Below are 27,815 nucleotides of genomic sequence, written 5' to 3'. Positions count from 1 at the left end.
CCGGCTTGCTGGAGTGTTTGGGCTCTTCATCCATTAAAATAAAACGCCGCGAGTGACGAGAATGCTGGCGTGAGATGGCGGCTTCTCTCTCATGTACCCAGTTTTCTCCGGGGTGGCGTGAAGGAAAAGAGACCCAGGATTATGTTACAATTTCAACTGCAAATGTGGATTTTCTGCCGTTTTCACAGCGTTTTTCATTCAAAACCGCACCCGAAATGATTATGCATCGTGGCAGGAACTTGCACTAAAAAACACAGAAAATATTAGAAATAGACGAGAATTCGGATTCCCCACCGGGTTAATTAAAAAAACTGAAATGTATCTTCATTGGTAAAGTGACCGCCACGTGCAGGTAGTCGAAGCTGCAAACCTTTAAAAAGAAATGTAAAAATATATTCATGATTTACATAATCATAATGAGCTCAGAATGTTGGGCAAATTGATACATTGCCTTTAAACCTCTTTATATTGAAACAGGAGATGTAGAAAATCCTTGAAATGCCTGGAAACTTTACAATATATCAAATATAGGCTTGAATATTCAAATGACTTCATATTTTCATTTTGCCATGTCTGCATGCGTTTTATAAATGTGATATGTGTATCAACTGTAAGCCACAAGTACTTAGAGACAATCCCATGCCATTAAAGGTCACTGCCACCCTAAACGTCTTTGCCAGTGGCTCCTTCCAAGGCTCCATCTGGGCCCTGTGTGCCTTCTCCCAGTCAGTGACGCACAAGTGGATCTGGGAGGTGACAGATGCTATCTTCCAGAGAACACCCCAATTTGTCAAATTCTACCTCCATCCAAAAAGATAGGCAGCCAGAGTGCGAAGTTTGGCAGCAATCGTTTTTTTTTGCAAGTGGAAGGGGTTATTGATTGCACACGTGGTTTGAGAGCTACCTGTCAACAGCCAGCCACATTAACAGCAAAGCTGTCCGCTCTTTGAAGCTAATATGTGATCACATAACAAATCCTGCATGTTTGTGCTCAGTTCCCAGGGAACTCTCACAATGCCTACATTCACAAATACTCCCAGCTTCCACAGGGACCTCCGTGATTGTAGGGCTGGATTCTTTGGGGAGAGGGGTTGCCCCCAAAGATCTGGCTCATGGTGCTAGTTTACCATCTCCAGAGCGCCACTGAGGAGAGCTACCAATGCTGCGCATGCCTTCACAAGGGCCACGAATGAGCAAATGATTGGCCTTCTAAAGATGAGCTTCACATGTTTGGACCACTCAGGCAGGGCACTCCGGTACTCACCACAGATTGTGTTCTGCATCGTCGTTGTCCGTTGTTCCCTGAGCAGCCTTGTGCTATAAAAGAGGGCTGTCCTGGCTGAGGGAGACATGGAGAACTGAGATGTCTCATCTGATATTAAGACAGTGAAAGGGATGGAAATGAGAGCTAGGATGTCATTGAGGCAGGTGTAGAGGACATAGCATGAGGACAATGTCGCAGATAGGCCCGTGGCAGGGATGCATTCTTGTACCCTCACACCTGCTCCCGATAGGGGACAGATTTTGCAGAGAGCTCCTTCAGGTGGAACAAGTGATATGGCTGCACAGGAAGGAGCAGCATGAGAACACCATTGGGACCCTCGAGATCGCTTCTCCATGCTGATTAATCAGGGAAGTTTAGGTTCCTTCTCCCGGATTGCCTCTTGCTCACAGTAATCACATATCCCTTCACACCTCTATTATCCTGAAAAGTTTTGAGGTTAATTTGGAGTCCACTCAGTGATAGTGCCTCAGCTGCACTGAGGTTTTTGAATAGCAGCCACTCTGGATCCTCCAATTGCAGAAACTCTTACAAGTTTCAGTCCTAGATGACCTTAGTGTTAGTGCGAGACAGCGATCCATGATTCTGAACTCTCTAGCTAAGTTAAACATCTTTCCTGCATGGACCCTGCAAATTTCCACATCAATAGCCTCACAGTCTCAGCAGGGTCCAACACACAGGCTCATTCTGCCCACTCTCACCTCATGCACGGTGGCACAGTGGTTAGCACAGCTGCCTCATAGCGCCAGGAACCAGGTTCAATTCCCGGCTCGGGTCACTGTCTGTGTGGAGTTTGCACATTCTCCCTGAGTCTGCGTGGGTTTCCTCCCACAATCCAAAGATGTGCAGGTTAGGTAGATTGGCCGTGGTAAATTGACCCTAGTGTCAGGCGGATTAGCAGGGTAAATGAGGGTTACGGGAATAGAGCCTGGGTGGGATTGTGGTCGGTACAAACTTGATGGGCTGACTGACCTCCTTCTGTACTGTAGGGATTCTATGAATAATACCCGGTCCTTCAATGAGATCCAGTGTACTTTGGTTGCAATTCCTTTAAGCAACATCTAATACATCCTTTGATAAGGAGATGAACAGGTCAAACAATTCCCCATGTGTAGTCTTACAAAGGCTTCGGTGAATTAGACACACCTCTTTAATCCTACACTCACTACCCAACGGAGGAGGTGGTGGCATAGTAATATTGTCACTGGGCTAGCAATCCCAAGACCCAGGGTAATGCTCCAATGGACCTGGGTTCAAATCCCATCATTGCAGATGGTGACATTTGAATTCAATAAAAAGTCTGGAATTAAAAATCTACTGAATGACCATGAAATGATTATTTTAATATCTTTTAGGGAAGGAAATCTCCCTACACGATTACTCTTAAATGCCCTCTGAAATGCAATAAATGCTGGCCCACATCCAATGATATCGCTTTTGTAGTCACTTGCCTGTTACCTCCTCACTTGCAGCCTTCATCGACATGTTAGCTCAAAATTACAAATCATCAAGGCTGCCCAAACATGTAGGGAAGCCTCTGGTTTTCTATTCAACCATCGACTGTGTTCCTTGCCGCTTACATTTAACTCCACTTGAGTACTTCTTCATCCTTGGTCCACATCTCACATTAGGGCAACAGCAGCAGGAGTTGCAGTGACCTCACTGAACACTCTGCACAGCCATCACTTTCAGAGCTTAGAACATGTTGCTCTGTGAGCCATGGATTGTAGAATGTGTGCACACTCACATATGACAGCCAGTGCTTAACCATGCACATGTGGGCTTACTGAATAATCACTGTGTTGATAATGTGAGAGAAATGAATCTCTAGGAGCTCATTATCGGATTTTGATGGGACAAATTTCACATCCTGCGACCATTGAAGCAATCACAGGATGAGAATCCAGGACACTTCCAAACTGTACAAGTGAACATATATTTACAAATGCCAAAAGTGTATACAAATAGTGTACACCTGTGTCACCTGTGTGTCTTCAAAACTTCTTTATCTTTCTTTTCCTATTATTAAGTTTAGGTGCAACCCCAACATCCACAGCTGACTGCTGACTGCCGTGCCCTGTTGACTGTGATGACTTTGGTGTCCCGAGGCCTTGAGGGCCCCAGCCTACTGAGGGTCTCCCGATCAGATGCAGGTGCACCCTCCATGGCCTGACCTGCTGGAGGCGATGGGGTCAGTGGCAGAGGAGAGGTGGAACGACGGGGCACCGTGGAGTGTCCTCAGATGAAGTCCCTGGGGTACTTTGCTGACATTTCTCCTCCCTGTGTGTGCCCGATGGAACCTCCCTGTCTCCTTGAGGAGAAGGGGCACCTGGAAGGAAGTCAAATGCCCCATCCTCCTCTCATCTCATCCACAGCTAGAGCATCAGGGTGCAAGTCCAAGTGCGTGTCTGGCAGCTGCTGTGCATTTTGCTGGACTTGGGTCTCCAAGTCGGTTGCCATCCTTTCCATGAAGGCAGCCAAACATTCACATTCTGGAGCCACAGCATCAGACAAAATGCGATGGACTCCTCCAACCTTCAGTCCAGTCTGTGCATGGCCTCTGATATCTCTGCCTGATGCTCCCCCACCCATCTCTGCATCTCCAAAAGGCTTCTAATGGCCAAGTCCAGAGACCCATCACCTGCATGGGGCTGAGCAGGAGCCTTGTCTCCAGTTGTCCTCTGAGTGTCAGAGACGTCGGATCTCACTTCCTCTGTCAGCTGTGGACCCGTGCCAGTGATGTACTCGCCAGATTGTGACCCTGAGCCTACTCTAGAGCATGAACCCACTGAGGTAAATGTCTCTGTGCAGGCGGAGGGTGCAGGTGAACACTGTGATGGTGCAATTTCTGAGGCATCATCCCCTAAGGTGGGGTTGGGACTGGTCATGTGGCTGGTCTCCATTCTTTTCCTCCCCAATTTCTTGCTGGTACCTGGAATGGAGAAAAGAAAGATTTAGTGGATGCCTAAGCAGGCTCCCTTATTAAAACAATGTCTGTGGGTAAATCTAACAGCTGCAGACTGGATGCATCCTCACTGGCTTTCTGGGAGAATCCTATCTCACCTTCAGCCCAGGCAATGGTCCTGTTCCTTCCTGGCTAATTCCCCGGCCTCCTCCTTGGATGTGATGAGTATTTGAATATTGGGCAGACTGTCACTCTTCTGGAACTGCACCCTCCTGTTGTGCGAGTTCTTGGTCTGCAGACAGACAGAAGGTTGATTGCTATCCCAGTAGGTGCATGAGCAGTTAAGGGGATTTGCCAGCTCCTGAGCCCACCCCAATAAGTGATTAACAAGCAGGATGTCCAGCAACTGAGACAACACTGAGAGCATAAAGTGTCTGCCACACATTCAGTGCACATGTCCCATCTGCTGCTGACTCCTGCAATCCAAACTCCTGTGTGACATTCCTGTGCACTCGTACACTTACACTGCCTGATGCCCCTAGGAGTATACCTTTGCAGTGAGTAGATGGTGCCACTCACCTTGTGCAATGCAGTAGATGATTCGTCCTTTTTCTACACTGCTGTGCACTTCTCCTTTAGGTCCCCTGGATGCTTTTTAATTTGATTTATTATTGTCACATGTATTAGTATACAGTATACAGTGAAAAGTATTGTTTCTTGTGCGCTATACAGACAAAGCATACTGTTCATAGAGAAGGAAACGAGAGAGTGCAGAATGTAGTGTTACACTCATAGCTGGGGTGTAAAGAAAGATCAACTTAATGTGAGGTAGGTCCATTCAAAGGTCTGATGGCAGCAGGGAAGAAGCTGTTCTTGAGTCGGTTGGTACGTAACCTCAGACTTTTGTATCTTTTTCCTGATGGAAGAAGGTGGAGGAGAGAATATCTGGGGTGCGTGGGGTCCTTAATTATGCTGGCTGCTTTGCTTAGGCAGCGGGAAGTGTAGACAGAGTCAATGGATGGGAGGCTGGTTTGTGTGATGGACTGGGCTACATTTAAGACCTTTTGTAGTTTCTTGCTAACCTCCACTGCCACATCCACCCACCCGTGTTCAGATGGAGGGCCGTCTTGCTGCCATCCCCAGGAAATAGGACCTCCTGCCTTTCCCAGTCAGCCTGGAGGAGAATCTATGGGGAGATTCCACTAAATGTGGGACCACTTGTCTGCTCTGTGACACTCTGGTTGATGCAGAATCAGTGGCTCCGGGACTGCAGTGAGTGAATGGTGTCCTGAGTCCCTTTAAATGTGTTGCCAGGATCTTTGACCCATGAGGTAATGGTAGCCTCCTGCCTGCCTCACTGAGAGATTCACCGTGCTCCTCGCAGATGCAGGTGGAATGAGTTGAACAGCGTGAGATCGTGCTTGTCCAGTCCCCCTGTCCCCCAGTGAAAATCCCTCTCAGTTCCATTCCTGCCACCAAACCTATATTCCAAAAGGGAAGATTCCCCTGTGATTCTTTATCTTCTCATTAGATTTTCAAAATTTGGAAATGCTACTCATAAATCAGGACAGGATTAATGCAAAATCACAGGCTGAATCAAACACTGGGTGGTGGGGGTGGGAGAGTGGGGCAGACAGTTCACTTGTTGCCAAGTCAATTGACCCTTGGTTATCTATTTCAATATGGCAAGTGGGCTGTCAATTTCAGCATCTGCTCCCCCCCCCCCCCCATGGTATGAAGATGAGCCCGGGGGTGGGTGCGAAAGTGGTGGGGCGGGCATGGGCACCCACCCTACTTTACCCACCCCTATTGGAAACAAAGGAGCTAGTAAAATACAACCCATGGTGTCTGAACTAAAATAGGACATTTGAGAATCATCACGAGACCAAATCCATCAAAGAAAATGTGAATAAATGATCAGGAAACAGGATAATGAAAGATAAGCATGCAAATGGCAAAATAGCAACCCAACCCTTGGGAGCAGAAATTGGAAGAAAAACATTTTTGTTTTGCATGATAATAAGCTCCAGCGGGCGAAAGAAGAGAAGAAATATTGGTAAAGATGTTTTGCAGCGAGTGAAATCCAAACGATAACGTGATTTTAACTAATCTGTTATCAGAAATTAATTTCCATGCAGCTGTCATCAAAATGGATGCAGAATGTTGCAGGAGTCAATACATTGCTTTTAAAGCCCTCATTGTTAAGAATAATTTGGTAATAAAATAATGTAAAATATTTGAAAATTCGAAATGGATTTTATTAGGCAAGGAACACTTAATATTCCAGAGGGGAAAAAATGACTTGTTAAAGGGGGGAACAGGTTGCTCTCAGCTGGAGTTCAATGCCGTCTCTTCGTTAGGGAACATGGAAATCTTTAGAAGGATTGTCCTGATCAGAATTTTCAGAGCAGAACGAGGGGGAGAGAAAAAAACCCTCATAAATGGAACAACCTTGTTTACTATAGAATACTGGGAATCAAGCATCATTCACTAATCAAAGAATGAAAATAGTTTCTTAAAATGATCAAATGTTTTCATCAACTTGAGATCAATGCAATTAATATGAACAAACCTAGAATAACTGAGACACAATTAGAGACAAAAGATGCACCAGTGAGAGAGATTATAATGTAATAACAAAGAGGATATTGGTACAATGAAAGAATAAGTCACAACACAACACGGGTATTTATTTGATAGAGGTGGATAAATAAGCTGATATGCCAACAAATTAACACTTCGTTCAAGCAATGAAAACAATGCACAGTGAAAAATACTGTAAAGGCAATGAGATACACTTATTATCCACAAATACATGGGAACTAACATGTTCCATTGTATGAAAGGGATAAGAGTGCTGTACAAAGCTACTGAAATATTTCTATATATAAACAGACCAAGGATAGTGTTGGTTTTAGAATTTAGCAACAGGCCTGAAGTAATTATTAATTTCAAGGAGGGATAATTTTAATTAGAACTAATCAGAATCCTATTATAGTTTTTTTTAAAATGGAGAGAGTCATAGAATGATGGAATTAAGATTCCAAATTAAGATTTGTTGCTATTGTGAAAAAGGATATGATTTGGGAATTTATATTAATTTGACAACAATGCAGAAATGAGGCATTTTAAAGGAAATCTTTTCAAGACTTCAAAAAAGTAAGATTGGGATTTCTAGACTTAGGCAACAAAACCAGAGGGTGAAGGATTGCAAATAGAAAAAAGCAAAACATGGTGAAACTGTAAGACCAGAATTTGAGTCCTGTGTCCCATTCTGATTGGCAAGACACAAGGGGCACATTAAATTATTGGGGAAGGTACAGAGAACAGCCTCATGGCTGACCCCTAATGTCAGGGATTTAAGTAACGAGGAAAGACTGGAGAAAATTAGAATTCTCATTTTGGAAAGGAGGTGTCTTAGAAGTGATCTTATAGATCTCCACAGGATCATTGTGGGCATGGAAAATGTGAACCTCGAATAGTATTTTAAATTGACACGAGTGAGTAGGGCACAAGGAAACAGGTACAAAGAAGACAATGTGATAGCAAAAGCTATAATGATAACCCAAGGTAGTTTTGAAGGATTGATGGGGCACTCGGGTACCTCAGTGTCCTTTTACACCTGGGATCTGAATTTGAATCAAATTGATGATATGAACATGCCTTTAGCTACCATTGCCTGAAGGTCCACAATTCCCTCCCCAAACCAGGCCCATCCTTTGCCCTTTCCCTGTAACCCTATGTATTTACCATGGCTAATCCCCTCCTAACCTACCATCTTGAGATACTAAGGGGAAACTTAGAATATCCAATCCATTTAACCTGCACATATTTGGTGGTCAAACCTGTGTGTTGGGGACTACATGTGGGCCATCAGAGTTTTGAGTGCAGCCCACAGGACATTTTGTTGACTGTTGTCCATGTGCAGAGTTGCCACATTCTGCTGGGTTCCATCCGTGTAGCTTTTTTCCTACCATATTGACTGAAGCGATGCGCACACAAAGCAAGTGCGGTGTATACTGAATTCACACAATATTGACTGTGAGAGCCATGCATTCCCTCTGCATTCAAAGTGTAAATATTTCTTTCATTTTTACCACTTGAAGTTGATGATAGTTCTATTAACATATGAATGATTCAACATTTTCAGTAACTTGTTATGAAATATTTGGCATGTATTAAATGCATTCAACCTTACTCCTGGGTTCATGATTAGGGAACAAGCCTGATTTCAATTTTGCAGCCACTGGGATGAAGGAAGGCCACTCATGTGGCCCATTCACTAGCCGAGGTTGTCCATCACTGTATTGTATCCTGCTCCCAGCTATATATTTTCCTGTTAGACCATATTGGAATATTGTACTTAATATTGCCTACATATGACAAATATTTTCAAAAGGATACTGAAGTAAAATAACAGAGATCTTGCTAAAAATGAAATACAAAGAAAGTTGAAAAATATATCAAATAGTTAAAATTATTAGGGCAAATGATTGAATTGATGTTAGTAAGATACATTTCTAAAGGATCCAGATTGAGAGAAAGGATACGATGTGTTTTTAGGTGGAAGTTACTTTCACACAATTCTGTAGGACACTGAGGAAAATCACCATCCAGTGCAGTTGGTGTATTGATGTGTGTTCAATTAAAAATGTTGAGTAGATTCTGAGTGATACAATGTCCAAGCAAAATTCACCTAATGTGTGTTTGAACACAGTCCAGACATGCAAGATGAACAGTTCCCTTCTCTCCATTTACTGCCACGATGTCGATGAAAAATTACACTTTCAACCCAGTTCATCGCAGCTCTGGCCAGCTCTAAACTCTGCCAGATTAGGTACATATTTATAACCTTGCTCAGAGCGAATGCTAAAGAGACTGGTTTGAACAATCAGATTGGTGCAGCAAAATGCTCACTCAAATTTGCATTGAAGTGTATGATTGGCATCTAAATGTCCTGCACCTAAACTGCGGCCTGTTAGCTGCTGATAGGTATAAAAGGTTGTAACATATTCAGTTTTCTCACATTATGGGCTTAAAAATTCACATACTGTTTGTAAAAATTGGCATTAAATATCTCTAAATTCAGAGTTTGAGAGGATATGATGAATTCCGAACACAGTGTGAGATTCGCAATGTCAGAACAAAAGTTAAGATAAAGAATGATTTCATTTTTATGTCTGAAACGAGTTAACTAAAAACTATTCCTGTATAGTTTTCTTATTCATCTAAAATTATTTAACATGAGCTCATTTTGTCTGCATCTGCCACTATTTAAAATATATGTAGAAGGTAGAAAACAGTAATAAGTGAAAAATTTAGGCTGGCCAGTAGGTGAATAATGTTCAAAAGGGAACAAAGGGGCTTTTTTGCATGATAATGATATTATAACACTCAGACACATCTATAGTAAACAGAACATAGATACCAAGCATGGTGACAATTGAGAGAAAACAAGTCCAGGTCAAATGCAACAAGATCTGGACAATATCCAGGCTTGGGCTGAGAAATGGCAAGTAACATTCGTACCATGCAAATGCCAGGCAATGACCATCACCAGTAAAAGACAATCTAGCCACCACCACTTGACATTCAATGGTGTTACCATCACTGAATCCCCCACTGTCAACATCCTTGGGGGTTGCCATTGACCAGAAACTCAACTGGACTCACCACATAAACAGAATGGCTACAAGAGCAGGTCAGAGGCTCGGAATATCGCGACGAATAACTCATCTCCTAATTCCCCAAATCCTGTGCACCATTTACAAGGCACAAGTCAGGACTGAAACCCTACAGTGCAGAAAGAGGCCATTTGGCCCATTGAGTCTGCACCAACCAGAATCCCACCCAGGACCTACCCCCATATCCCCACATATTTACTTGCTAATCCCTCTAACCTACGCATCTCAGGACACTAAGGGGCAATTTTAGCATGGCCAATCAACCTAACCCACACATCTTTGGACTGTGGGAGAAAACCGGAGCACCCGGAGGAAACCCACGCAAGCACGAGGAGAATGTGCAAACTCCACACAGACAGTGACCCAAGCCGGGAATTGAACCCAGGTCCCTGGAGCTGTGAAGCAGCAGTGCTAACCACTGTGCTACCGTGCTGCCCACTGTGATGGAATACGATCCACTTGCCTGTATGGATGCAGCTCCAACAACACTCCATCCAGGCCAAAGCAGCCCATTTGATTAGGCACCACATCCACAAACATCCAATCCCTCCACCACCGTCGCTTAGTAGCAGCAGTGTGTACTATCTACAAGCTACACTGCAGAAATTCACTTAATAGCCTTAGATAGCACCTTACAAACCCACAACCACTTCCATCTAGAAGGACAAGGGCAGCAGATACATGGGAACATCACCACCTGAAAGATCCTCTCCATGCCACTCACCATCTGACTTGGAAATATATCGCCGTTCCTTCGCAGTTGTTGAGTGAAAATCCTGGAATTCCCCTCCGTAATAGCATTGTGGGTCAACCCACAGCACATGGACTGCAGTGTTTCAAGAAGACAGTTCATCACTACCTTCTCAAGGGCAACTAGGGATTGGCAATAAATGCTGGCCAGCCAGCGATGCCCATGTCCCACAAATGAATTTTAAGAAGTGATGGCAAATTTGTATTGAAGTGTAAATGGTCAAACTCAAGCTTTTCCATGGTCTAGTACATCCATGGATGGGACTTACTCTGGTGGAGTGAATGAGGACGTTCATCCTCTTATGGCAATGGGGTGCTAATCTCCTCTGCACCCCATGGGCTCTGATGGCATCGGCTACCTGTGCCCCAAGGGTGGCACAGTGGCACAATGGTTAGCACTGCTGCCTCACAGTGCCCGGGACCTGGGTTCGATTCCCGGCTTGGGTCACTGTGTGGAGTTTGCACATTCTCCCTGTGTCTGCATGGGTTTCCTCCAGGTGCTCCAATTTCCTCTGAAAGATGTGCTGGTTAGTGCATTGACCATGCTAAATTCTCCCTCCGTGTACCCAAACAGGCACTGGAGTGTGTTGACTAGGGGATTTTCACAGTAACTTCATTGCAGTGTTTAGTGTAAGCCTACTTGTGACCTGAATAAATAGACTTTAAAAAAACTTAAACCGTGCCAAGTTTGTATCTCTGCTGGGCCTCTTCCTTCCATCTACCCGGTAGAGATTGTCCCTCCTGTTCAGGATGCCCAGGGAGATGTCACTTAACTTAGGGGTTTGACCCTCACCTCCACTTCCTGACATTTTGGCAAACGATGCTGGCAGTAGAGATTCCAGGTGCCTTTTAAAAATGGTGCCCGGCCGTGTTGGCAGATTACACTCCATCGGGCTGGCCCTGTCATGGAATATAGTGTAAAACACCCCGTTGTATAATTAATGAGAGTCTGGGTCGGAAAGATACAGCATGTTTTCTTGCCGTCCTCCACAACGGGAAACATTTCAAATTCCTGCCCTGCCATGAGCCCTAGTCCCAGGGTGGCAGACTTCCACCCATTATCTATGATTCCTGCCACAACTCCAATCCTTAGTCACTGACTCCACCTCTCTCCCTGTGAGCTGTCTTAGACAGAACCAGACTTCTTGCATTTGACCTCATGATGAGTTTCTGTGTCATCACAAGGACCATTTGCTTCCAATTCTGTAACTCATCCAATTCCCTCCCTGCCTCAACTCATCTGTTCCTGAACCCTCATCCACCCTTTTGTTACCTCAAGACTTCACTGGTGCTATGATTCCTACAGAGACTGATAACTTTTAAAAAGAAATTCAAACTTCCAGTTAAAAGTTGACAGAATGACACATTTAAAACTTTTACTGTAACAAATGACTAAAGAAAACCTTATTTACTAAACCCTTATTTTTTCTTGTACTTTAAATTACAGAATGGAACTTTTATCTTTATCTGTTGCATTCTCCATGGAATTGCCCCTCATGGCAAACAGTCTGCAGTTGCTCTCAGTTTCCAATGTGTTTGCATTTCCTGATTTCACTGAGTAGTAACTTCGAGTGACTGTGTCTGAGCCTTTCACTGGTATTCAGGGAGTTTCCTATATCCACTATCAACGGTAAAGCTGATCCTGATGATTCTCCCCCTCTGACTTCACCGGGACAAAATTCGAAGAATCCTTTGGTGGCCACAGGATGGTAATCCTGGTTCAATTTCTGTTTGGTAACACTCCTGTCAAGCACCTTGGGATGTTTGACTGTTTAAAGTCCTGTATAAATACAAGTTGTTGTTGTTGAAACATAGAATTCCTACAGTGCAGAAGGAGGCAATTTGGCCCATGGAGTTTGTATTGACTCTCTGAAAGAGCATCATACCGAGACCCAGCACCCCACCCCCTCATCCCCGTTCCCCGCACATTTACCATGGTTAATCCACCTAACTTACACATTTTGGACAGTAAGAGGAAAATTTTAGCTATAACTCCTGATTGTTGTAGAGCGTGAACTCTGTGCTATGGAACAGGCCATCCGTTGGTTGCAAATAGCTTTGGATTCCAGTGAACTGAGAAACAAAGGAAAGGTTTCCTCCTGAACCTTTTGAGCTGAGCTGCAATGATCCATCACAGGGAAGTGAGAAGCTTTACATAACAATGAAATTGTTCACTGTCAGGTAAGACTGAACTTTTTTATCTTCACACCCTTCAACCACTTTGAGTTACCATTTGATCAGTTCAGCATGCATATAAGACCTTAAGAAATAGGAACAGGAGAAGGCCATTCAGCCCCTCAAGCTTGCTCTGCCATTCAATAAGAAGGATCATGGCTGTTCTGACATTCCACACATCCACTTTCCTACCCTTTCTCTGTAACCATTGATCCCCTTACTGATCAAAAATCTATCTATCTCAGCCTTAAATATACACAATGACTCTACCCCACAGCTCTCTGCAGCAAGGAGTTTCAAAGATTCACAATCCTGTAAGAGACAAACGTTTTCCTCATCTCAGTCTAAAATTGGCACCCTTTTATTCTGAGACTACGTCCTCTGGTCTTAGACTCTCTCATGAGGAGAAACATCCTCTCAGCATTTACCCTGTCAAGCCCCTTAAGAATCCTATGGGCGGGACTTTAGAGCCTCGCTCGTCCTGAAACCATAAAATCCTGCCTGAAGTCAACAGACCTTCCCATTGTCCGCCCCTCGCTCGCTCCAATTCCTGTGGCGGGTGGGCCGGTAAAATTCTGGCCCAGCTGTTTCAATGAGATCACCTCGCATTCTTCTAAATTCCAATGAGTAGAGTCCCAAACTATTTATCCTTTGCTCATAAGACAATCTTTTCATACCAGGATCATTCTAGTGATCCTAATCCCAATGATTATCAAGCCATTAAGTGCTGCGTATCTGTATTTGAAGAAAGCCTGATGGCCTTACTGACATGTGAAATGCAGGCATCATAATTGTCAGAGGAGAGCAATCATAGAATCCCTGCAGTGCAGAAGGAGGCCATTCAGCCCATCTGCACCTACACCTCTGATAGAGTACCTTACCCAGACCTTTCCTCCACCCTATCTTCGTAACCCCACACATTTACCATGGTTAATCCATCTAACTTAGATATCTTGGGACACTAAGCAGCAATTTATCATTGCAGATTCACCTAACCTGCACATCTTTGGACTGTGAGAGAAAACCAGAGCACCTGGTGGAAACCCACACAGACACGGGGAGAACATGCAAACTCCACATAGACAGTCACCGGAGGCCGGAACTGAACCCAGGTAAAAGTAAAGTAAAGTTTATTTATTAGTCACAAGTAAGGCTTACATTAACACCGCAATGAAGTTACTGTGAAATTCCCCTAGTCGCTACAGCCCAGCGCCCGTTCGGGTCAATGCACCTAACCAGCACATCTTTCAGAATGTGGGATGAAACTGGAGCACCCGGAGAAAACCCATGCAGACACAGGGAGAATGTGTAAGCTCCACACAGGCAGTGACCCAAGCCGGGAATCAAACCCAGGTCCCTGGTGTAGTGAGGTAGCAGTGCTAACCACTGTGCCGCCGTAAACTGTATTATAGATTTTGTTATTGAATTGGTCTCTAAAGCAAAAACAGTGACACAATAACTGTTCACCCATCGTTTATCTGTATTTATATCTGATGGAGTGGTAGACCATAACATGATAAACTAAAAATACACCTAGAATGAAATAACAGTGAGAAACTGGATAAGTGGAAGGATATTTCTACCAGCTATCATTTTAGTAAATGCTACAGTGCTAAGAAAAAGAATTTGAAAATTACCAATTGAATGCAAATTGTTCCTTTCTGAATATTTCTTGTTCTATTTGCATTAAATGTATATGTGATATTTTTATTGGAAAGTGTTCAGTGACAAAATTTAGAATATTTCTCTTACACCAATTCCCATTGCTTAAAAACATATATAAGGAATGTAAATATATATCCAATACTGGTTGTTATTGCTTGGTAGAAATCATATGAATTTAAGTTAACAATTAGCACTTCCCTTTAATCGATCAACTTTTGTGACAGCCCCGGGATAAACTAAGCATGGCTGGAATGGGAGGAAGGATTGCTGACTCAGGGAAAGTAACATTGAAAATGAAAAAGAAGTGCTTGTCAGTGGCAGAAAATAAGCTTATTGTTGCAAAAGTAGAACAGAAAGCACAAAATGTCGTTCTTTTTTGGCATCTGAGGCATGGAGGCAGCAGCTGCCAAAGATAAAATGGTTTGGCATCAGCTTGGTGCTGCTGTGAATAGAACTTTCTCAAAAGACGCAGCCAAAAAAATGTAAAAATTACATGAGTAGAAGGTGCAAGTAAGTAAAAAAATCAGATGGATTTAACAGAAGGAAATAGCTGCGGAGGTATGGGCAGAAAGGGAATACTCAATTCATGTTTTTCTCCTCCCCCAGAAGAATCTTTGTTCACTTATTGCTGGCAGGGATTGCTGGTCATTTCCCTGTAGAGCCAGTGGAAACATTTTGTGTAATTCTGTTGAGGTTTTTTTTGTGTGCTTTGTGTGAGGGTTGGCGGGTTTATAAAAGATCATTTTCCTTTTTCCTTCCTGCTGTTCCACTGGGTAACTTTTCAAAGTCTGGTATTCCATTTGTGTTAATGTGCTTTGGAATAATGACTCCATTTTGAGTGTATGTTTGTGCCTGCCACAAAAATCTTTCATTCGACCAAGTTTGTGTCATTTTTCATTTGAGATGTTTCTGGATGGAGTAATTGGCTCAGATATGAGAACTGGTTGTTACCTCTTACTAGCGATGAGCAGCGAGGCTCATTTGGATCTAGGGACCGATGCAGCTTTGGATGAACTAAAAGCTGAGGTTAATAGTTTCCAGATGGCATGTAGTCTTCCCCAAGCTCCCAGATGTGGGTCCTGAGAGTGCAGTCAGATATTCCAAGGACTAACACCTGTTATCATTTTGATTTGCCTAATTCATGAATGTGTATTTTCCACATTAAACTACGAGGAATCATGTATTATTCAATAAGGTCACATAAGTTTCTCCCCATCAGCTACATGTTAGCAAAGTTCCAGCTATGATACTGCTATCCAAACTTCACTCAGATACCTCAAGTAACAACAAAATCAATAGCTTGCATATCCATAGTGCCTTTAACAGAAAAAAAAACACCTCAAGATGTTTCATAGCATTGGAGTCAGGTAAAAAGTAGACATCTAGATGTTAGGGGTGGTGACTTAATCTTGGTTAACGAGATTTTTCAAGATTTTGAGGTAGATCTTCAAGGAAAGAGATAAAGAGATTTAGAAAATGAATTCCAGAGCATAGGGCTTAGATGGCTTAAGGCAGAGCAACTAATGGTAAGACATGGGTGTACAAGATGTTAGATATGGAGGAATATGGAGTTCTTGGAGGGCTATAAGTTTTGTGAAGGTTACAGAGATAGAGAGCTAGCAATGAGAACAATGAAGTTATCAATGAAGTTGAGTTATCAATGCTTTAGTGAGAATGCAAGCAAGAGAGCAGCAAGTAATCTTGTGGACAGGATAAGGTAGGCAAGAATGTGGAATTGGGGCCATGGTTAGATCAGCCATGATCTCACTGAATGGCAGAGCAGGCTCAAGGCATCAAATGGCCTACTCCTGCTCCTAATTCGTATATTCGGAATTATGAAATTGGAGAGGACAGGGAGAGAGGAGAGGAACCACAGTAAGACGTAAGTGCAGGCCTAGGTCAGGACAAGCCTTGGCAAAGGTTTGGCTTGATGGACAAGGGGAAGGTAGGATGCAACGGAGACAACTGAATGAATGATATCAATTGTAGAGTAAAGGGTTACCTGTGACACTAGCTACTGAGCATGTGCGTCAGGAACTATGTCACAGTGATGTCACGCGCTGAGAAGATGATGGAGATTCATCTTAAAGAGCAGCTCCAGGTTTGTCTCAATTCCTGTTTCACTCTTTGTGAGTAGTTAGCATGCAAGTAAGTGTGTTTTCAACAAAGACCATTAACTCCATAAAGAGTAAGAAAGAAAACACAAAAACAGGTGACAAAGTAACCAAGGAAATCTTTGCACTAGTTGTTGAAGGTGAGGGTGGAAGAGGGCGGGGAAGGAGACTTTAAGGAGGCAGTTGTAGTGGAGAATTAAAGATATACTTGTCAAGTGTTGTGTAGGAATCATGCCTCCCATGTCAAATCAATAGAAGTTGACAAGTTAAGTTTGTCAAGCTATCAAACCAGACTGACAATAATTGAACATCAAAAAGCAGGTGATGGAACTCTTGTATTTGTTTCTAATTTAAAAATGAATTCTACTTCTAACCCTACTTTATACCGTGACTCTCGAGGTGGACAGTGGCTACTTTGTCATGTTGAACTGAAAGTTTTGTCGGTGTAATGACTCAGGAAGCCTGATTGGAAAGGAACATAGTTTATCACAGAATGCAAAGTAAAACCACCCCACCATGGTGTACACACACTGGACCCTTCCTGGGACAACTGTTCAGCAGGCCCAGTCCTAGGCCTGCCTTATAAAAAGCTCAGGTAATGAGTTCCAGCTAGGCTGCCCAGGCTGTTTGAGGATGGGTGGGAGGGTGCTTTGTGGATGTGCCTTACTCCCTGCGTTCATACTCATGAAGGTCTGAAATTCCCTGCTGGTAAACAGGGTTCTGTTGTCTGTCTCGAGAATCTCAGGTGTACCATGTGCACTAAAGATTGATGGAGTTTCTCTATGGTATTGTAAGAGGAAGTAGAGGCCATCCGCTGCACGTGATCCATTTTGAATGGGCGGAGATGAGAATTAAAAACATGGAACCCATAAATGGCCCTGCTAATTCCACATGTATTTGAAGCCAGGGTCTCCCCAGCCATTCTCAAAGGTTCAATGAGGCTTCTGGTTTTCCTGGCAAGTTTGGACCACTTGACTAGGTTTTCAATATCACTGTCAATATCAGGCCGCCAGACATAGCTCCTTGCGAGCATTTTCATCTTAGAAATACCTGGGTGGCCATTGTGCAATTCTTGAAGTATTGGTCACTGGCCTGGATGCGGGACAACCACCCGGGCTTCCCACAAGATGATGCCATCTTCTATACTCAACCCCTGATATTTAGAGAGATAAGTTTTCAAATCCTCCGTAGGATGCCTTTATGGTCCAACACTTGGGACAATGTGACATAGTTTCGCCAAGGTAGGGTCCTTCTGGTCCATGCCTGGATTTACTTAGCAGATACTGGCAGGGTGCCCAGGAAATTCAGAGTCATGACGATGTCATCCATCTTCAGAGGAGCAGGGAGACTGGTGGATAACAGCACACAGCTCTAGGCATCCGTGTTAGCTATCTGTCTCCCTGGACGATGTTCTAAGATATGCTCATTGGCACCTAATAGCAGTGCCCAGCTTTGAATCCAGGCTGATGCGATGGGAGGAATCACCTTGTCTTCCTCGAGGAGGCTCAACAGAGATTTGTGGTTGATTACTATGGCGAAATGCTGACCATAGACTACTGGTTTCATCCTGAATACCATGGCCAAACCTTCTTTTTCGATCCCAGCATACTTCCTCTCTGCATCCACCGGGGTTTGTGATGTGTACGTGATTGGATGCTCTGTCCCATCATCCCTATGGTGCAGTAATACCACTCCTATCCCATAGAGGGAGGTGTCACAGGTTATAATGAGTGATCTCAGGGCATCATAATGGGCTAGTACATTTGTTGACAGCAATTGTTGTTTGATGTTTGCAAAGGCTTTCTCTTGTGGCATTTGCCATGACCATTTCTGACTTTTTAAAATGGTAACTTTCATAGAATCATAGAAACCCTACAGTACAGAAAGAGGCCATTCAGCCCATCAAGTCTGCACCGACCACAATCCCACCCAGGCCCTACCCCCATAACTACCCACTAATCCCTCTAACCTACGCATCTCTGGCCATGCTAAAATTGCCCTTAGTGTCCTATCAACCTAACCCGCACATCTTTGGATTGGATCTCTTCCTGGATTCTTCATGGATGACACCTCAAGCTCCAGTTGGAGGTAGGTGTGGCTCATGTCTAATTTGGAAAATTTGTGACCCCCTAGCCAGTTTCGCATACAAGTCTTCTCTGCATAGCATAGGGTATCTGTCTAAGTGGGAGGCTCTGTTTACTGTCAACTTACAATCCCCACAGAGAAGGACTGAATTGTCAGCTTTTAAAACTGGGACTACTGGCACGGTCCATTCAGCAAATTATACTGAATATAATTACAATGCCAAGTTCCTCCAGATTTGGCCGCTACTTTGACATGTTTTTCTTGCAGATGTTTGTTGATCTGCCCACGTCTCTCCCTGTCGAAACTCATCGCCATTTCTTTAAAATCCTTTATAGTTCGTTCCTGAAGTAATGGTCAGGCCGCACTGCAGGTTATTGTGTAAAACGTAAAAATGATTCCATCAATTCTACATCCAAGCTGAAGAATACCAGTACTGTGAATTCCATTACACTCTTCCTCTTTTTCAGGTTAGTGTGGGATGGTTCAGGCTGGCTCTGGAGTTTACTTGCATGTTTTATGGGCTTGTGTAGTTGCTACTAAGCTGAGAAATATGTACCATTTACAATGATAACGAATAATAACAAGTATTCAGTTCAGGAAATGAGTTCATTTGCCGGAATTTTACCGGCACGCCTGCCCTGATTTCGGGGCGGGCGAGGCTGACAGAATGGCATTCTCTGTTAGCCTCGGGCAGGATCTTACGAGCCTTGGGCGGGCGAGGCGGTAAAATTCCGGCAATTGTTTTTGTTTGAATGTGCAGTGTAGCTTTTTTTGTTAAGATTGTCACAGGTGATTTTGAATATGAAAATGATTTGAGAAGCCGCACGCCAACTCCGGTGAGACCCATTGTCCCTGTGAAATGATAACTGGATTGTTCTTGAGGGAATTATCTGCTAAACACCATCTGGCAAAGTGAACTGGATTAAAAAGTGCAAAACTTTCAGAAGCAACATTATCAATCACCATCCGAACTATTGGACGTGGGAAAGAATCATTTTTGCCCAGTTGTTTATCAATATGCTACAGCAAGATATTAGTTTCATGAATTAAAAAGGAAAAATAAGGGACAGAATTGCTTTTATTAACAGGGGGTTGGAGTTTAAGAGCCGTGGGGTTATGCTGCAACTGTACAGGACCTTGGTGAGACCACATTTGGAATATTGTGTGCAGTTCTGGTCACCTCACTATAAGAAGGACGTGGAAGCACTGGAAAGAGTGCAGAGGAGATTTACCAGGATGCTGCCTGGTTTGGAGGGTAGATCTTATGAGGAAAGGTTGAGGGAGCTAGGGCTGTTCTCTCTGGAGCGGAGGAGGCTGAGGGGAGATTTAATAGAGGTTTATAAAATGATGAAGGGGATAGATAGAGTGAACGTTCAAAGACTATTTCCTCGGGTGGATGAAGCTATTACAAGGGGGCATAACTATAGGGTTCGTGGTGGGAGATACAGGAAGGATATCAGAGGTAGGTTCTTTACGCAGAGAGTGGTTGGGGTGTGGAATGGACTGCCTGCAGTGATAGTGGAGTCAGACACTTTAGGAACATTTAAGCGGTTATTGGATAGGCACATGGAGCACACCAGGATGATAGGGAGTGGGATAGCTTGATCTTGGTTTCAGATAAAGCTCGGCACAACATCGTGGGCCGAAGGGCCTGTTCTGTGCTGTACTGTTCTATGTTCTATGTTCTAGAATTCTGTAAATGCAGGAAATCTTAAATAAAACCGGAAATATTGTAAATACAGTGTCAATCAGCATCTCTAAAGAGAAAAGACATATTAATGCCCCCAGTGCATACCTTCTCATGTGACAATACTGTGCCTTTAAAATAAATGTATTTTTATCATGTTTCTCGTCAGAGGTATGTTTAGAATTCAGCTCTATTTACTTGGTGCCAATTTGTCTGCACCAGGCAACCCCCATGCTGAGAATGCAGGAGAAAAATTGCTTTGAGGTAATGGGGTGTTTGTCTTAATCTGAGCTAATACATCTTTGTTAATGTTTGGTTTTTCCCCTGGGGTTTCAGAGTAGAGTTCGATTAGGTTGTTTGATCGAGGCAAAGTCATGTGAAGAGGAGGACCTAAGCTTACAGAGTAAAGCAGGGATTTTCTGCTTGTGTCTGCAAGAAGCAAGAGGTGTCTCTCTCTCTCTCTTTCTGGAGGCTGCTGTTTTGGAGTTGTCAGAAGGCAGGTGTCTCTCTTTCCAGGGTGTTCAAAGACTCTAGGACTGTAAAAAAGTAAAAGCACGTAAGCCTGTATTGTTTGTTAACAGATTTGGAAGAGGAGTTTAAGGCTATGAGGAATGTTGCTTAAATTGGAACTAATAGAGACAGACTAGCAGTTAAGAATTCTATCTTGTCATGTTTAAGTATTTCAATTAGACCATAAGACACAGGAGCAGAATTAGGCCACTCGGCCCATCGAGTCTGCTCCGCCATTCAATCATGGCTGATATTTTTCTCATCTCCATTCTCCTGCCTTTTCCCCATAACCTCTGATCCCCTTATTAATCAAGAACCTATCTATCTCTGTCGTAAAGACTCTCAATGACCTGGCCTCCACAGCCTTCTGCGGCAAAGAGTTCCACAGATTCACCACCCTCTGGCTGAAGAAATTCCTCCTCATCTCTGTTTTAAAGGATCATCCCTTTAGTCTGAGGTTGTGCCCTCTGGTTCTAGTTTTTCCTACTAGTGGAAACATCCTCTCCACGTCCACTCTATCCAGGCCTTGCAGTATCCTGTAAGTTTCAATAAGGTTCCCCCTCATCCTTCTAAACTCCAACAAGTACGTACCCAGAGTTCTCAACCGTTCCTCATACAACAAGCTCTTCATTCCAGGGATCATTCTTGTGAACCTCCTCTGGACTCTTTCCGAGGCCAGCTCATCCTTCCTTAGATATGGGGCCCAAAACTACTCACAATACTCCAAATGGGGTCTGACCAGAGCCTTATACAGCCTCAGAAGTACATCCCTGCTTTTGTATTCTAGTCCTCTCAACATGAATGCTAACATTGCATTTGCCTTCCTAACTGCCAACTGAACCTGCACGTTAACCTTAAGAGAATCTTGAACAAAGACTCCCAAGTCCCTTTGTGCTTCTGATTTCCTAAGCATTTCCCCATTTAGAAAATAGTCTATGTCTCTATTTCTCCTTGCAAAATGCATAACCTTACACTTTTCCACATTGTATTCCATCTGCCACTTCTTTGCCCTCTCTCCTAACCTGTCCTTCTGCAGTCCTCCAGCTTCCTCAATACTACCTGCCCCTCTACATATCTTTGTATCATCTGCAAACTTAACAACAGTGCCTTCAGTTCCTTCTTCCAAATCATTAATGTATATTGTGAAAAGTTGTGGTCTGAGCACCGACCCCCTGAGGCACACCACTAGTCACCAGCTGCCATCTTGAAAAAGACCCCTTTATCCCCACTCTCTGCCTTCTGCCAGTCAGCCAATCCTCTATCCATGCCAGGATCCTACCCTTAACACCATGGGCACTTATTTAACATTCTCCGATGCGGCACCTTGTCAAAGACCTTCTGGAAATCTAAATAAATCACATCCACTGGTTCTCCTTTATCTAACTTCCTTGTTACCTCAAAGAACTCTAACAGATTTGTCAGACATGACCTCCCCTTGACGAAGCTGTGCTGACTCAGTCCTATTTTATCGTGCACTTCCAAGTACTCCGCGATCTCATCTTTAACAATGGACTCTAAAATCTTGATGTGGAGATGCCGGCGTTGGACTGGGGTAAACACAGTAAGAAGTTTAACAACACCAGGTTAAAGTCCAACAGGTTTATTTGGTAGCAAAAGCCACACAAGCTTTCGGAGCTCTATGCCCCTTCTTCAGGTGAGTGGGAATTCTGTTCACAAACAGAGCTTATAAAGACACAGACTCAATTTACATGAATAATGGTTGGAATGCGAATACTTACAACTAATCAAGTCTTTAAGAAACAAAACAATGTGAGTGGAGAGAGCATCAAGACAGGCTAAAAAGATGTGTATTGTCTCCAGACAAGACAGCCAGTGAAACTCTGCAGGTCCACGCAACTGTGGGAGTTACAAAAAGTGTGACATGAACCCAATATCCCGGTTGAGGCCGTCCTCGTGTGTGCGGAACTTGGCTATCAGTTTCTGCTCAGCGACTCTGCGCTGTCGTGTGTTGCGAAGGCCGCCTTGGAGAACGCTTACCCGAATATCAGAGGCCGAATGCCTGTGACCGCTGAAGTGCTCCCCAACAGGAAGAGAACAGTCTTGCCTGGTGATTGTCGAGCGGTGTTCATTCATCCGTTGTCGCAGAGTCTGCATAGTTTCCCCAATGTACCATGCCTCGGGACATCCTTTCTTGCAGCGTATCAGGTAGACAACGTTGGCCGAATTGCAAGAGTATGTACCGTGTACCTGGTGGATGGTGTTCTCACGTGAGATGATGGCATCTGATATTCGGGTAAGCGTTCTCCAAGGCGGCCTTCGCAACACACGACAGCGCAGAGTCGCTGAGCAGAAACTGATAGCCAAGTTCCGCACACACGAGGACGGCCTCAACCGGGATATTGGGTTCATGTCACACTTTTTGTAACTCCCACAGTTGCGTGGACCTGCAGAGTTTCATTGGCTGTCTTGTCTGGAGACAATACACATCTTTTTAGCCTGTCTTGATGCTCTCTCCACTCACATTGTTTTGTTTCTTAAAGACTTGATTAGTTGTAAGTATTCGCATTCCAACCATTATTCATGTAAATTGAGTCTGTGTCTTTATAAGCTCTGTTTGTGAACAGAATTCCCACTCACCTGAAGAAGGGACTTAGAGCTCCGAAAGCTTGTGTGGCTTTTGCTACCAAATAAACCTGTTGGACTTTAACCTGGTGTTGTTAAACTTCTTACTCTAAAATCTTGCCAATGACCGAAGCCAGACTAACCAGGCTATAATTTCCCATCTGCTGCCTCCCTCCCTTCTTAAACAGCGGTGTTACATTAGCTATTTTCCAGTCCTCTGGGACCCTCCCTGCCTCCAGTGATTCCTAAAAGATCACTACCAATGTCTCCACAATTCTTTCAGTAAATTAGTAAAAGTTAAGCCAATTCTTCATTGTATTTAAACTGTATTGTTAAAATGAAGTTTGTTTTGGCATAGGGGAGGCAATGCCCTAGTGGTGCTATTGCTGGACTATTAATCCAGGAACTCAGCTAATGTTTTGGGGACCTGGGTCGAATCCTGCCACAGCAAATGGTGGAATTTGAATTCAATTAAAAAAAACCCTGGAATTAAGAATCTACTGATGATCATGAAACCATTGCCGATTGTCAGGAAACCCCATCTGGTTCACTAATGTCCTTTACGGAAGTAAATCTGCCATCCTTACCTGACTCCAGAGCCACAGCAATGTGGTTGACTCTCAACTGCCCTCCAAGGGCAACTAGGGATGGGCAATAAATGCTGGCCAGCCAGAGACACCCATGAATGAATAAACAAAAAGCTTCCCTGTGTGACATTAGAATCACACCTGGAGTGAAACACCTTATCTTCACACCAATGTCAAAAATAAAAATAGTGGGGGTCTAGTCTAACTCCCTAATATACTTTGGGGTTTCTGATCTGGTGCCTAACACTCTGAGCTCATCTTATCCATGAGACTGGCCTGCCTCCCCCCAACTCTTTTTCCCACTAAACTCTGACCACCCTAAATCCCTTCCTGCTTCCTAGGACTCTATCAAAGTCACAAATAATACCCTATATACTGTGACAAAATGAAAACCCTCCTCTGCTTTCTCAGCCTGTTTGCAGCTTTTGACACAGTTGATCACACCATCCTCCTTGCCTTCTTCACTATCATCTCCCTAGATGGGATTGCACCTACATTTCCATTCTTATCTATTTAACTGTATCCAGAATTTGACTTTCTCTTTCCTTGCTTGCCCTGTTACTTCTGGTGCCCCCAACCCTCCTGGGCTCACCAACCCTCCTGGGCTCACCCCTATTTCTCATCAACATACTGGTCTTCGGCAATACCTTCCAGTATTTTAGTCGCTTCACCATTGCTGGCTGTACCTTCAGCTGCCAAGACTATGTGGCATTCTCTCCCTGAATCTTTTTGCTCCTTCTCCCTTCTCCTTTTAAGACGTTGCTTAATCCCTGTCTCTCTGATCCAGCTTTTGGTCTTCTGCTCTGATATCTCCTTGTGTGGTTGGGTATGAAATTATGTTTGCTTATGCTCCAATGCCGCACCCTGGGACATTTTATTATGTTGAAGGTGCTATATAAATACAAGTTGTTGTTCAGAACTAAAAACAGAAAATGAGGCATTTGGAAAAACAAAGAAAAAGAGGGAGGGAGGTGATGCTTAACAATGGACATTCAGTCAGTGACAGACAGGAAATTATCTCACGGTGGTTCACTCCCTGAAATAATTACTGGAGCATATATCAGCTGCTTCAAAACTGTCAGAATAAATTTTAATTAAAAATATAGTCCATTCCGTGCTCCAGAACAATGGTACTTATGATGGACATTCTGAGTTATTCCTCAGAAAATACAATCTTCACCATATGCAGCATGCAATAAATCAGTATCTTATACTTCACTGCACAGAGAAATTCACCAAAGAAAAAGTACAGTCCGGTTCAGAACAGATGAACGCAATCAGATGACGTGGAAACATAGAAACTAGAAGCAGGAGTAGGCCATTTGGCCCTTCGAGCCTGCTCCACCATTCACTTTGATCATGGCTGATATTCAAATTCAATATCCTGATCCCCCCCCCTTCCGCCCATATCCCTTGATCCCTTTAGCCCCAAGAGCTATATCAGACAATGTTTCAGCCTCAATCATGTTTTATAAATAGCATATTCCTCGAACGGAAAATACAAGTGACCTTCCCGTTCAAAGTATTCAGATCATAACAACATAAGAAATGCTAAAGTCTTGTCAAGATTGAGGAGGCGGACAGGGCTGATCTTTCTAAACCATAGTGTGATGTTAAATTCTGTGATGCAGTGGCTGTGACAGAAGTCAGCAATTACTTACAGAAATGTAATGATTAATGATTTCACTAATATTCAGAATGAAGAGAAACATTCCTCTGAGGTCAAAGGAACAGATGCTGATAAGGCACAGCATAGATTTTTACATTACACTAAACTAAATATACATCTGATTTTTTTTATGTTAAGTGATGAAAGCACTGGAAATGGAATATTTTCTATGCCAAGTCAATATGGTGCAGCTCCAGGTAAGTACGGTGCTGCTTAAAAGCTGATATGCTGTCTCAGTAACATGCTTTAATCCCAGCCTCGAGAGAAATGCTGCCTACTGCACACAAGTGTGACATTTGTTTGAAACTCATTTTATTTGATCTTGACTGTGATCAGAAAGAGTAGATTTTTTTTGATCCCATCAGTCGGAGCTGTGTTTGGACCAGTTCCCAGCATTGAATGGATAATGACTGAATCTGCTGTGCCATTTGACACATCAGTAAGATCTGCCCTGGATATTATGGAGGATATTTAGCACAGGAGCTTGTAGATGCCACCTTGATGGAATCATAACTTCTCACTTACTTTTTGTATCCATATCCATAAAGCAGAACAAAAATGGATCACCTTTGAGTAAGTCAATTTAATGTTAGCACAAAACTGTCACTATAGATTGTGGAAAGGAAACGTTATTTAACATTCTTTGCATATCCTTTTGGGCGACATAGTGGCAGTGGTTAGCACCAGGGACCCAGGTTCGATTCCCGGCTTGGGTCACTGTTTGTGTGGAGTCTGCATGTTCTCCCCGTGTCTGTGTGTGTTTCCTCCGGGTGCTCCAGTTTCCTCCCACAGTTCGAAAGATGTGCCGATTAGGTGCATTGGCCGTACTAAATTCCCACTCAATGTACCGGAACAGGTGGCAGAGTGTGCGAGTGGGACTAGGGTAACTTCATTGCGGTGTGACTGTAAGCCTACTTGTGACTCTAAGAAATAAACTTTAAACTTTTAAACCTTTACTATAACATCTTACTTGGAACTTTTTATGAGAAATTTCTCATCTCATATTCCGTTAAAGTGCTTATTCATGTCACAGTCTGATTTCACGGTGGCTAACTATCTTCTGCCACTTACTCAATGGCCATTCTTTACATGTCAGCCCTCATTGTAAGTCAGCTGACTAACCCACTATCATAGGTGAACGTAATGTTATACTCACTTGAGTTCCACAGAAACCATTTTCCAGAAGGATCATGGTTGGGAACGGAAAGCTGGTTGATGTTCTCTTCTGTCCTCCTCCACCTGCTTCTCCCACTCTCTGGGCATAAGAGCGCATAAGCAATTCATAATGTTCCCACCGCTTCCCCAGCTCAGATTAGCTAACCCAGTACAGAGGAAAATATTTCTCCAAATCTCAGTAGGTACAATCCATAATTACTGTGTTGATCAAAGACGCAAAAATGATTCAATTCAAAGTGATTTTTAAAAAATTATTGCATGGAGGAGATTACCCATACTGTAATAATGTAAAGAATTTAGTCTGATGCACGTTTTAAATCTGAATGTCATAAATTCAATATTCTCACAAGAGTTTATGCAGATTATTTTTCAACAATTTTACACCTCTGCTGTTGCGTTTCATGCACAGAGTGTTCTTCATGCTATTTCATGCAACCACAGAATCCCTGCAGTGCAGAAAGAGGCCATTCGACCCATTGAGTCTGCACCGTCTCTCTGACAGAGCATTTTACCCAGGCACTATCCCCTTAACCCCACAAATTTACCCCGCTAATCTCTCTACACATATTGGGACACTAAGGGGCAATTTAGCATGGCCAATCCATCTAACCTGCATGTCTTTGGACTTTCATTATCTTTGTTTGAAAAATACATGACTAGTGAAAAACGCTGCAGATAAAATTATACCAGAAAGCTTGAAAATATTTGAAGAATTGCCGCTTGGCAAATTAGACTTATTCTATTACTTGTTTCAATATTTCAAAACGCTGGTATGCACCAAGGTTGATAATATCCTTTCTAAGAGGAAACAATTTGTTTGACACAATCTAAGAAAGAAATAGGGTCAAAAAATTTATATTCCTTATGGCATTTTACTTTGATCTTTATCCATAAAAATACTTGAGGCTCCTTTTTCTTTTGGTGCAGTTGCTGTTTATGTATA

This window comes from Mustelus asterias, chromosome 21, assembly GCF_964213995.1.
Source record: "Mustelus asterias chromosome 21, sMusAst1.hap1.1, whole genome shotgun sequence".
In the NCBI taxonomy this organism is placed as follows: Eukaryota; Metazoa; Chordata; class Chondrichthyes; order Carcharhiniformes; family Triakidae; genus Mustelus; species Mustelus asterias.
This window is presented reverse-complemented; position numbering follows the sequence as displayed.